This window comes from Pangasianodon hypophthalmus, chromosome 1 (genome assembly GCF_027358585.1).
Source record: "Pangasianodon hypophthalmus isolate fPanHyp1 chromosome 1, fPanHyp1.pri, whole genome shotgun sequence".
NCBI lineage: Eukaryota > Metazoa > Chordata > Actinopteri > Siluriformes > Pangasiidae > Pangasianodon > Pangasianodon hypophthalmus.
Window position 1 is genome coordinate 27,682,849 of NC_069710.1, and position 13,026 is coordinate 27,695,874.

At 41.3% G+C, this 13,026-nt stretch overlaps 1 protein-coding gene across 5 annotated transcripts in view; it reads left to right on the top strand.

Moving 5' to 3' along the window:
- rreb1a (ras responsive element binding protein 1a) overlaps nt 1-13,026 on the top strand; it is a 52,995-nt gene that overhangs the window by 8,425 nt on the left and 31,544 nt on the right. The gene's annotated exons all lie outside the window — the stretch shown is intronic.

A 13,026-nucleotide genomic window follows, 5' to 3' on the forward strand; every position in this document is an offset into this window, starting at 1 on the left:
AACCTTGTAATCTTGGTTTATCAGCTCTAGAGTTGTGCATGGAATATTTTATGGTGTGATGGGTAAGAAAGTACAATCAAACGCAATAAGGTCCGACTTGTCTGTGCCTGCCGTCTAGATTACAAAAGGGATGAGCTGTAACCACCATTTCTCAAAACAGTTTCAGCTGAGGTTTAGTCATCAGGAAGTCAGTTGGTCACCTTGTCTTTCTCCGTCACACTGTGCCCTGTGACCTCAGCATCAAGCAGACCATTTCTTTCAAAGGAGTGTTATCATTAACCACTCAGTTAGGCCTCAGCTTGTGAACTTTGGTACTAAGTATGGGGGGGGGACTAGAGCAAAGATGGCCATAAAGTTCAGGAAAAAAGAGAGAACGAGATAAGTAGGTTGTTGATAGACTCATAAGTAGGAAGCTGGGTCAAGGGTTCTTCAAAGAGATTGTTCCACTCTTGTTTATAGTCAATGTTTAAGTTTATTGCAGTCATATTCAATTTTTTGTATTGCCTTATTCATCAATGCTTACTAGGAGCTGGTGTACTGAATCTATTTTAGTTTTTTAAGCAGTAACATGCAGCTCTCGCTGACCATTATTAGGACAAAACATGGTTGGCTATTATCAGTGAAATTTCTGAACGGTTTAAGACCACTCAGATTAAAATATAAACATGTATGACCTATTTGCTTACTATGGAGGAAGTAAATGAATGAAATTAGAGACCAGAGAGTAATAGCAGTGATCTAAGCTTGTGATCTTGTGTACCAAATTGAAATCAAGCCAGAAGATTGGCACACAATTTCAGTGTGTGGCTCAAGTTGTGTGATTGGATGGGGACAGATCTGAGTTCAAGTAGTAAACAGGACCACCGATTCAGACCACATATGTTGTTTAGTGATGTTAAGTGTATTTCTACTTTGGGCTTGTTTCTGGTATCTGTATCTGCTTATCTTATATTTCCAGAAAGGTCACTCAGCATCTCATCAACTACCATCAGCAGCCTGAATGCCAACACAGCAAAGCCTCAGGGAGGTGTTGTGGAACTAGTTGATGACCAAGACCCTAGACATGTTTCATGTTAATCTCAGGCGTGTGTAATTAGTTCTGAACATTGATGTGTGTTTGTAGGGTTGTGGTTTCCTCCGTTCATTTCATCCCTCAGTAAGGAAATGGCTTTTCCCACCAGACTGCAAGTCTTTCAGATGTTTGCTGAACAGGAAATGGTGGATACTGGCTGTTGTTTCAGGATTTCATAATTACCACTACATTTAGAGAATTGCAAGCGGAGAATGAATGCACAATGTCCTCTGGCTTGTGAGAAGTTTGCTTCAGTGGACAAAGACTGTCTCACCAACCCAAAGTCAGCCACTGATATATGTTCCCTTCCTGCATCTCCATTGCTGCATTAACCGTTTTCATTCTCTCACAGGCCTCACTGTGTTGAGAGTTGTAACCCACCCACCAATCTGTACCCAGGCTGGTGCTGGCTAACATCTGATGGAACTCTCTTTATCACCCTGTTGGCAAAACATTGAGGGGGCCCATACAGATGGAAATGAGGCCTTTACAGTCCCACAGCCGAAATGCTACTGCCCTAACGCCTCCGCAGAGTGCCATGGGATTACAAAAGGGACCGGTTTGTCATGACCCCAACCCGTGACTGCTGCGATGCTGAACGACAGAGATCTTGATGTTCCTCATTCAGCGTTCTCTTCCTGTACATTCTGTCATGAATCAGTTGTGTTTCACATATACAGGCATTGCTGACCTCTGTCTTTTGAACAGAGTAAAAAGCTCATTAATGCCACTTAAAATAACAGTAGTAGCACTGGAATGAATAGCACAATCCATTGATTCTGCTTTTGTACTGTACACTTAATGGTCTCTTCTGTGTTCCACTATTTATCGAGTGCTAACAGCAAGACACTTTTCTCTATGAAGATTTCTCGTCTGAGTGATGCTCGTTCTCTTTGCAAAAGTCACAGTGGATTGGAAATTTTGTAGATGATGAAATTGGGGATGTGTAGACACAGCTTTTGTCAAAGCCACCACGTTGCAATTTGGCACTTTCTTAAGATAGTCATCTACTCATTCAGAGCATCCCATTCAAACCTGGGGCATTACATCTCATCATGTAAAAAATAAATAGATAACCAGGGCTTTTTAAAATGCTCTCTGAAGTTTCAGAGCTTCCAACCCCCTATTTCAGATGAATTACTCCCTTGTAAGAGCATGTCCTCAGGCAGAGGCCTATGTACAGAGAGAGAGAGAGAGAGAGGGAGACTAGCACAGTGACTGTGGAGTGGCAAGGAAAAAAAACAATGTGACTCTTATTTCAGCCAGAGGAGAGGAGGGGAGAGCAGAGTACGCGATGTGATGCCGCAGAGTCGCTTCAGTGTAACCGAGAAGTTTCAGCATGCCCACATACCCCCCGAGTTTGACGGATAACCCCCACTGCGAGGGCTGGTCTGCCTGTCAATCAAAGTGCACTGCCATAACAAACAGCTGGCTGTCCAGCCTATCATTGGCTGAAGGGTAGTCATGTGATTTGGTTTTACTGGGTAGGTCCTGAAAGGTAGGTGGGTGAGAGCTTCCACTGCAACAGTTGGCTGATGTTATGGCCTTGTACTTTGGCCTCCATCCTCACTTTGGAGTTTAGGTCATATAACATCAGAACTGGAGCCAAAGTGGTGTGGAAGGAGGGAGTGAGAAAGTGAGGACTAGAAGTAGAGGTGTGTACAATGACTCATCTGGAACTGCAGATAACATTGCAGTTGTTCTGGCATTACAAGGACAGGTGTTGACTAAGTACAGTGCCATCTAGTTGCTGAATGAGTACTTTTTTCTCATCTCCCAAGTGGCTGCCTTCTTCAGTAGAGGGGGAAAAAAAGGTCTTGCAGGCCACAAATCATGTGTGCTTTCTCGGTGTGTGTATGTGAGAGTGTGTGTGAGAGAAAGACAGACAGACATTGGGATAGCCTCAGTCTCAGTCCAGATGAAGGGTGTATTCTTCTTGCTTTCACAAAGAGCTCCATTATAGCATGCTGTAAGAGGCGTATCTGCCCAGTGCTCCATTAAAACCCCCCTCCAGCGGTTTTCCTCCGTCTCGTCTCCTGAACAGAGAAGGTGGAACCCACAGACGCCCGGCAGCACAACTCTACAACTTATACCACTACTAATAGTAGCCTGGGCATCAGTCCCCTAAACACCATGAAGGTACAGTGGTTAGGATTTTCAAATTTAAGAGCCATGAAGAAGTCAGGAGATGTTTACTGGGATCGTGGTGCAGGAATCCCTGCCTGACATTCATTACAGTAGAGCTTGGTTCTTTTTAAAGAGCTTTTCAAAAAAAAAAAAAAAAGAAGGTTAGAGAAAATATTTTGAAAGCAGAACACATAGTCACCCAGTCTATACCCAGATTATTATTACAGGAGATTTCCTGACAACTACTACTTTGAGTTTATTTTAATAAGATGTTGGGAGATACAGCCATTTGCCTAGCTGTAGCATCAGTAACCATAGCTAATCCAGTTCTTTACAGATTCTGTGCAAAACTAAAACGAACATGACTGTATTTTTCAGACTGAAGTGGATGACTGTTATGGAGGTTTTGTACTTGTTAGTCAGCATAGCTATTTTCTTTGAAGAGCAGAGACTTTTGAATCTATTGAATGTCTTTGAGATCTGCAGCTCAGGGAGCACGTTGTGTGTTCAGGGCATATTGGGGGATCTGTTCATGTCGGCGTGTAATGGCTTGTCGGCTTAACGGGCCTGAAAAGCCCTTCGAGCACCCGATCCCTCCCTCCATCGTTTTCTTTTCAGGTGTAGGGAGGCTTTTGGGTTTTACCTCATGAAACCAGCAGCCACGCCTTAACCTTGCTTCAAAAAGAGATTATCCTAAGCATCTTTAGTCCTTTAGTTTCCAGAGACATAAAGTCAGAGATACAGCTGTGAGCTCAACTTCAGTATGACTTAACCAGAGCTAATCTTGGACTATTACATCTCTGTTTTTCAGAATGCTCTGGCCAGCACTTGATGTGTAAAACCCATCAGAAAATGTCCTGGCTTCTCTGCGCCATGTTGGACTGGGAATATTGCATTCACACTCACCTAGTCATCATTCACACCTTTATTCTCACTGCCGATCACAGTAAATGTTTGCACGAATTCAGTTTCACTCTATTTCTCTATGTAATACTGACTAAACCATTCGTAGGAGTGTACAATTTTTTCACTGATATCATGTCATTTGCAGATTATGTCCATCCATGTTAATTTCAGTGCCAAATTTATAATACATCATCTCTGTGTCATGGCTTCACACATTTTCTGTCAGAGAACGAGTAGAACTAGTATCAAAACATGAATGCAAACATAATGTTTTAGTTACTGGTTCCAAGGTCCATGCTGTGGGATAGAGATGGACAACATACTGTTAGAAACAGTTGAGGCAATGAGTATTTTCCCTAAAATTTTACTTTATTGCACTTTATTATAAATCGTATGCAATGTTATAAGACAGAGTGAGCTTTAGGGCCTTATTTATACATTTGCTGTGATGGTTTATCTAGTTAATGATCATACCACAGCATTCCATTGTGTTGCCGTTTCCTACCAGCTAGCTATGTCAGCTCAATTTCAGCTCAAATGCTGAACATTTCGTTCACTACTTCATATATCAGTTAGCTGATTTCTTTAAGAATTTGTTCAGACAGCTTCACGATGACTCCTACAAAATAGTAATTGGATAAGCATGTTTGGAATTAGCATTAAAAACAGACCAGTCCCTTTGAGAAACAACCATGATTTAAACAAAAGCTTATAATTGAGTTTTACAAATGCTTATAATTGAGAAAAAAAATTGTTTTTGAAAAAGCATTTCCATATACCATCATATAGGGGTTCTTAAACTTTCTTTAGCTTATATATAAAAAAAAAAAAACTCAGCAGACCTGTGTAATACAGATTTATTCAAATATTGGGGTTTATTGTTTAAATGCGTACAATAATAGTCCCAATGTTTATTGGAGCCACAGATGTTTTCCTTCCTGAGCATTCCACAGACAGAACACATTATAAAAACTGAGGTTAAATTCAAATTGATATAATTTAGTTATTGATAATGTCATCCATTTCATTTCAAACCTCAAAGAGGCTAATATCTATAAGAACCCATTAATAAATGTAATAACTTTGATAATGACAGTTTGCGATTTCCACCATTGTAACAAAAATGAACAAAAATAAAAAATACCCCCTGGGGGTCACTGAGACCTGACTTTTAGAATGATGGCATTTTAGTATATATTGTTATCATCCAGAAGTTTGTCCAGTGGGCATGGATGGGCTGTCCTGGAGGAGTGATTTATGGAGTGGAGCCGTCACTGCCGCCCTTCAGTGAATGCACCATTTGTTGCAGATGGACAACTGTCAGAGAAGAGTGCTGAGGCCTGCAGCGTCCTCACTGTCATAAATACAGCGGAGGGAAGGAGGGAACGGGCCAAGGGAGGGAGGAGAGAGGAGAAGGTGGGAGGGATTCCCATGTGACTTCTAACCAGGAGTCTTGTTTCATTGATGGACCCAGTTAAGCATGACAAACCAAAAGAGAGTTAAATGTATTAAATGCATCTTGTATGCATAGTTTTAAACCTTTGAATATGATGCATGATATGAAAATGCCACTTGATGTCCATGCTCTTATTGGTGTCTTGAAAAAAGGCATGCTGCTGTAAATAGAGAATGTCAGACATCTGATTTTCCTGCAGGAACATGTCTGCAAAACAAAGTAATCAGAAGACCATCGGTGAGATGAAGGGGGGATTAGGGGCTCACTTTGTGTTTCCCCAGTGATTAGCACCTCACGGAGAACCGTTCCCTCTCTCTGTCTGTGCCGAGCTGACTGGGAAGCCTTGTAGCCCGACATCAATGCGACCTTATTCATTTAGGATTTATTTCTTAAAGAGAATTGAACATCAGTCCACAAATGGCTGCAGTGTTTTAATGCATTGGAAGGATAGTGATGGTCTGTGAGCAAGCCTGCCTGCAAACACTTGTGCATACATACACACTCATACCATCTGTAGCGTGTGGTGGACAGTGTACGCTTTTTTCCAAGGCAGCTGTCAGTGGTACACCAATCTGTCAGCACACAGTCTGCATCTGTACTCCTGCTTTGTAACTCACACCGTGTGTGTGTGTGTGCTAGCGTAAGCATGCCTTCCAAATCGTCCTTTGTTGATCTGACCTGCAGTCAGTCTCTGGTGAAGAACCCCGCTCTTCTCCGCTCTACGTTCCTGTGCATTTGCATGGACATGGAGACTGAATTTGAGCCTGTCTCCTTCCCCTAGGCAGGCTCATATGACCAGACAACCTCTGGATCGGTGCTCCACTGCGGGCGCAGCCAAGCCTGGGCAGCGTACACACTATTCAGGCCCAAATAAAGACGTACTGGCTTGAGGGAGGGAAAAAAAGTGCCCGTCGCTGGCACCTGTTGCCAAGGACCGTCAGTTTGCAGCCATGTTTAATTCCAGAGCCAAGAGCTTCTGTGCCAACAACCGCTCTGTAGTGCTAAAACACACCTCATCAGCTGAGTTTGAAGTCCGCATGATATTAAAGCAAAGGAAATATGTCACGACATGAGTTTATTCTCCCAGAATTAAAAGGAAATCAGCAATGTTAACAGCTGGTTCAAAAATTTGTCGTGGCAGTGTTTCTGTTCTTCTCCTAAGAGCAACTCATATTGATCTTGATAAATGTACCCTATGTGTAATGCTTTGCTGGTGAGTTTTGAGTGAGACACATGCAAACACATTGAATTTGTTTCTTCTCACTGCAAGAGGTTGTTTGACATTGTGACATTGTTTCTCCCCATTGTCTAGTATAGATTTTAGTGCACAGATGATGCCGATGGTCATTTTTACAGCAAATAAGGAGTGGATAGTGGTGCTTTGGTTTATGTAGCATTTGGCCAAGGGTAAATCCTGCAGAGTGAACATTGTTCTTGAATTGAATTGCACTGAGAAAAGATCACAGGTTTAGTTGCAGTGTGGTCAGTCAGCGTGTAACATAAGTGGGCCTCAAGTCAGGGTCCCTAACTTCTGATGGAAACATTGTCCAACTCTGTATTAAAGAAATGATAAAATTGTACTTACCTGTACATTTTATCCATGAATGAATCTCAGCAGCTTCACGTTTAGGAGTTTCATTGTACATCATTGCTAGTGTGTACTCGCTGTTAATCACTAGCTTGTCGGATTAGATAGCTATAATGGTAGTGACTGATGAGAAAATAGTGTAGAGCTGCCGAAACTTTAAGCCCATCACTGCTGGTGTGGAATTTCCATATCAGCACGTCCTTAGTAAAACATTAGCAGTCGACTGCAGAAAATTTTCAGAGAGGCCCACGAGCATCTCTGCGTGTCAGGCCATGTTTCCACAGCTTTCCTCCAGACATGGCTGCGGTGGCAATGCTGCTCTCGCCATCTCTCATTTTTACATCTTTTCCAATTTTGTCTCAAAGAAATCTGAATGCACCACCGTTTATTGACCAGTTTAAACTGAATTTCCTTTTGGCTCTTGGCTGAGGTTTGGGGAGAATATCTGGGAAGATGAAGTGGAAGCTAAATGCACAGAGGAGCCTCATGGTTCCTGAAAGAGAATATAATGAAGGTTTGGCAGTGAGACTCCTGCTGCAGGATGTGAAGCTCTTTTCTGCTTTTCTCAGAAACACTGCTGATAGAATCAAATCTTCCAGAGAGTCTGTTTTTATAGTTTCACACATTTCATTTCATTTCATATTGAATTATTGATTTGGTATGTGTGTGATTTGATCATTGACCTTCTGTAGCATTAAAAATTTAAAATAATATAAAATAAAACAAAAATAAAATGATAAACATGAAATCAGTTTACTTTAATAAAACCAAGGTTAAGAGATTAAATCATATCTGTAACTGTTTCATTTTATTAGTGCATTTAATACTTTCCTTGAAAGAATTCATGTAAATATTGTAATGGCTCTGTGTATTTCAGCGCTGCACTTGGTTGTAAATTGAGTAGATCAGATATAACAAAGGTCGTGGCGCTAACCGAGCTAACAGGAAGACCTGGTGCTAGTTGTTTTGATGTTATTCCTGTTAGTTCCATGCAGTTAGCTAACCTACGTGACTTTTCTGACATGCATTTGCTGCAAGAATACATATGTAAACAAGAACACAGAGACGGGATTTCTGCAAAGATTAACGCTTGCTAAAAGAGCAACAAAAAAAAAAGTTAAAATGTCCAGATAGTGTAGTTCCAAATTGCGTTATATTCTGACAGAAAATATTCAGAAGCAAAAATGTTTGGGTGATGCTCAGCACCTTCACTGTTTTCTTAAAGCAACAGAGCAAAAACTTTTTTTTTTTTAATTTTAAGCTGAGAAGAGGAGAAAGGTATTTTGGCTCTCATGTAACACTTTGAGTAAACGGTATCTGAATAAGTCTTGGTATGTGTGTGAGTGTGCCAGTGTGTACGGTCTGCTTTGATAAGGATGTTCTGCCCCTCCTTCTGCTTCACATTGTCCTTTCTGTGGAACTAACACAAAGTGAGAAAGCGAGTGAGTCAGGGAGTGAGCTGTTGACGTCGCTCAGTCGCTGCAGAGAGGAGAGAACCGGACTTTCTTGTTAATCCTGATTTATACATCAACTTTGCTCTGGTGTGCTGCTGTACACTCCTACATCCACACACACTTTCAGCTTTTAACTTTCAGCTTCTACATCTGCTTTTTTGATCGTCACAGAGTGCTCAATCTTTGTCCACCAGTCTCTCCGTGTCCACCGTCTCTCTTCCTGCACGTGTGTTTGGTGTTAACGCACAGTGTGAGGCTGAAGATATGGGCAGGAGGAGAAACTATGATATCTCCCTGAACCAACTGCTCTCAGAGCCGTCGGTTCCTGCACTTGTCCGTGCCTGTCATCCTGCACAGAAACAGCACAGCAGCATTCTTTACTCTCTCTCTCTCACTCTCACTCACTCACTCACATACACACACACACACACACAGTAATGTTCAGTGTCAATCAGTAATGCCCACCTCACACAGAGACACTAATAATAACATTGCTGTGTCTCCAATTACGATTATATTCTTGGCAAAAAATTGCTACGTTGCTGTGTTTACGTTCGTAGACATAAATAGAACAGAATAAATTTAGAAAGAGTGCACTAAAAGTGTAGTTCATTATTTTGCACGAGATCTTTGCATGGTATCTCAATGCATCTATGACTTTACTGAGCACTACAACCAGTACAGATGATACAACTTTGTAGGCACAGCTGTACAAATACCACAAATGTATAGTTTGCACTATGTTTGTTAGCACTGCAGATGCAGCTTTTCAGATGTCTGCATGCATCCTTCTGTGCTTGGGCCCCCAGAATGTTCACTTTACTAACAAATCATTAAAAACACTGAATACCTGGTTCAGTTTGTTGTGAGGAAAAAAAATGGACTTTAGGACCAGTTTAGGAAATGACACCAGCATGTTATAAGGTATTTCCATCCAAATATTTTGCGTTATTTAATTACGTTTCCAAAAAGTCGGCAAAGGAAATCCTTTGCCAAGTCATTGGCTGCTTATTCTAGGCAATATCGTAAACCTACAGTAATATGTGGAAAATGAGCAAATCAGAGTATAGTATGAGTGAGATATCTTTACTACAGTCATCTCATATTTGAACGCATGTTGAGTGGAAAAAGATGCTCGTCTGACTTGATTAAATTTTTTAAACCTAATTAGGCATAAATGCGATGCTATCAGAGGCCCCGTTCACATGCGTCCTGGGTGATCGGCTCACCTTTGGACAGCTGAGACACATGGCTGTTATGACTGCATTTTCAGTGAGCACTTGTGATTGGATTTGATAGATCGTTTCCACGGGAGAAAGGCTGTCACGCACATGAATTATGTCAGTCTTCCACTGCATTAATTTTCAGGAAGAAATGTCTCAAGTTATATTTTATGCACCTTTTCAGGCCGTTTCAAAAGTTTTAATTGTGTGGTCTTCCTCTGCATTTATTTTCAGGCAGAAATATCCCAGGAATCCTATCTCTGTTTCAAACATTTTTTGATTTTCAAACTGTAAAGGCTGCTTCAAACATTGTACTCGCGTGGTCTGTTAACGAAACTTTAGTTTCTGCTGTTATAGCGTTGCCTTTATCCATTTGCCTAGTGGCAGAGATCTCTACTGTTCAGCGTGATTTCCAAATTCTTGCAGTGATTATATATTATTTGGCTAGGGCAGTCACGGAGTTGATTACTGCAGCGTGATCATTCCTTCGTTGCTGTCGGGGGGTGCATTCGCGTTTACATTACAAATGTGATGTAGCCGTAAAGGTCATGAGTTCAAACCCCAGCACCGCCAAGCTGCCACTGCTGGGCCTTTGAGGCCCTTAACCCTCAACTGCTCAGACGTATAAATGAGATAAATGTAAGTCACTCTAGATCACTCTGAAATGCCATAAATATAAAATGTAATGTGTCTTCGGGACGTATTTGACCCCGTTCACACCTGTACTTAGAGCTGACAACTCGTGACCTGATCACCCAGGACGCATGATAATGCCAGGTGTGAACGGGGCCAGAGCTGTAAAAACAAAACGGTCAATAGTCAATATGTTAGTCAGGGACCTGCTGCTGCTTGCGAACCTCCCGCTCCTGAACACCTGGACACACCTGGACTAATAGTGTGGACATCTGTGGGACCCGAAGGCCGGTTTAAGAAACATGACTCTAGAATGTCATATCCAGATGTTATGTAAAGTTTAACCGTATATTCAAACGGCCTGCAGAAAGAAAGAAAATGCAAATCATTGGCTGCTTCCATTAGGTATTTATTTTTAAATAAGGGGCAACTGGTTAAAAGAGCACCAGGTAAAGACACAGTTATATGTCTAATGATGGATACTGTCATACTCAATAGCATGTCGTACTGTGGTAATATTTCATAATCGGTATTAGGCATATTTAACAAACCTGAAGCTTTTGTGGTTATGATGGTGCCAGACCACTGCCTAATGAACACTGCAGTGAAGTGTGCTAAATAATACACAATCGCACATGATTGGTGGAAACACCTGGGTGAAGGATGTGCAACCATTTTGTGAGGAGAATGCTTGCTGCCTTTTGTAAATGTAAATAAAATGTAAGCAATATCATCATTATTGAAGGATTAGCGCCGATTATAGCTAGCCAATTACGTCAGCATCATTCCATCACCAGCACTAATCACAGCTGCGCATTTCTTTTTGCTTGTTGCCCTGCATCGTCTGTTTCACAGCCTCACACACTGCTGGTATTCAGCCGCTGAGGCTGATTTAGGCTGGAGATGATGCAGAGTCTGGGTGTGTTCTTTGCATACACACACACACTGGTGTGGCTCAAGACCTTTGCAACCTAAAATGTCTCCTCCACCCAGCCATTATAACTACCTCTGTGTGTCTCAATTAGGCAGTCTTACCAGCCACTAATCTGATAATCACTGTCCTGTCTCTCTCATCCCTCCCTCCCTCCTTCTCTGCCTTTCTTATTCCCCTCATCTACCCGTTGCTCTTTTTTGTCCACATAATCATTTTTCCTTTCCTCCAGATCATTGCCAAGTTTTAGATCAGTGTTCATTCTTCACTTTTTGATCATCAGGGTTGGGTCTGAAATGTCACGCATCCTCTCTCTTCCTCCTTCTCAGTCTTCTTCCTCCATCACCCTCTCCGCCCGTCTCCTCCGTCTTTTCAAAAGCTCCTTCACAAAGACGATAAGCTGTTAGTGGCCCCGTAAATCTGTCCTCCTCCTTGTCTCTGCCCATCTGTATCTTGCTCTCTTTTATACGCACATTTGCATAAACACATAGACAGGAACTGAAGCTAAATGAGGGACTTCAAACACAAAGTAAGAAGAAAGAAGTCTCAGATTAGATGTAGAACTGGAGGACAGACATATGATGGCATGTTAAACTACTAGTAGAGTTATGTAACAGTTTAATGCTGAATTACTTGCACTTTACTGCATTTTACAGCTTCATAGTAGACTAAGGACGTCTGGGTCTCATCTGGGCAATGTTATACTAGACGTTTGTGCCTCTGTACTCAGTTCAGCCACTGTAGCCAGTAAACTATCAATACTTTTACATAGTCCAACACTATTCTGTCTGTAGGTGAATCAAATTGCAGATGCTAATTTGCGTCAGATGGCTAAGACGTGCAAAGTGGCTTGAGTACCAAGTCTACAGCATAATCAGGCTCAAAGAGTGAGGTTTTGGCATAATTTTTTGTTTACCGTACTGATGACTACAGCCAACATACACAACAAAAGCAGTATGCAGATGGAGTTAGAAATCACTCCACTGCAAAACAGCCAACATGACCACTTTGGCTAAGCGTCTGACCCAGTGGCATCTCGGCCGACCTCTGTAAAGATTTAACAGCTATATAGTGGCGAGCTTCCCTAATTATCAAAACGCTTTATTTAGTGTTTAACAGTTTTTACTTCACCAAAAGGAATTTTTGTGCGAAACTTGTGCATCGTTACATTGTGATCGGCATTAAAATTTATTTATTTATTTTTTTAACGTTTACTTGTTGCAGGACCCACACAGTGTGTCCGGTGTTTCCTGTCTACAAGACTTGCAAACAAACCCGTAAATAATGAAAGCATTTCTTCTGGTTTTATCTTCATAACGGTGCAGTTTGGGGTTATACAGAATGGAGAAGCTACCGCTATAACTAAATTTATTGTGCATGTTATAGGTTGATTATATAACATTTTTGCTCCGACAACAATATCTTGACTCCCGTGTTCTGATTAGTCAATGTTACATGAAAACACACAACGTCAGAATTTAATGTAGTCATATATATATGACTTTTTGCTTTGCTAATTTATTTTATTTATCTTATTAAGAGCTTCGTGTTAATGAATAGTAGGAAATTTAGCTTTAAACAAACTTAATTTGGGGTTCAACAACTGCAGTGAGTGTCATTTATTTGCTTGTTTGTT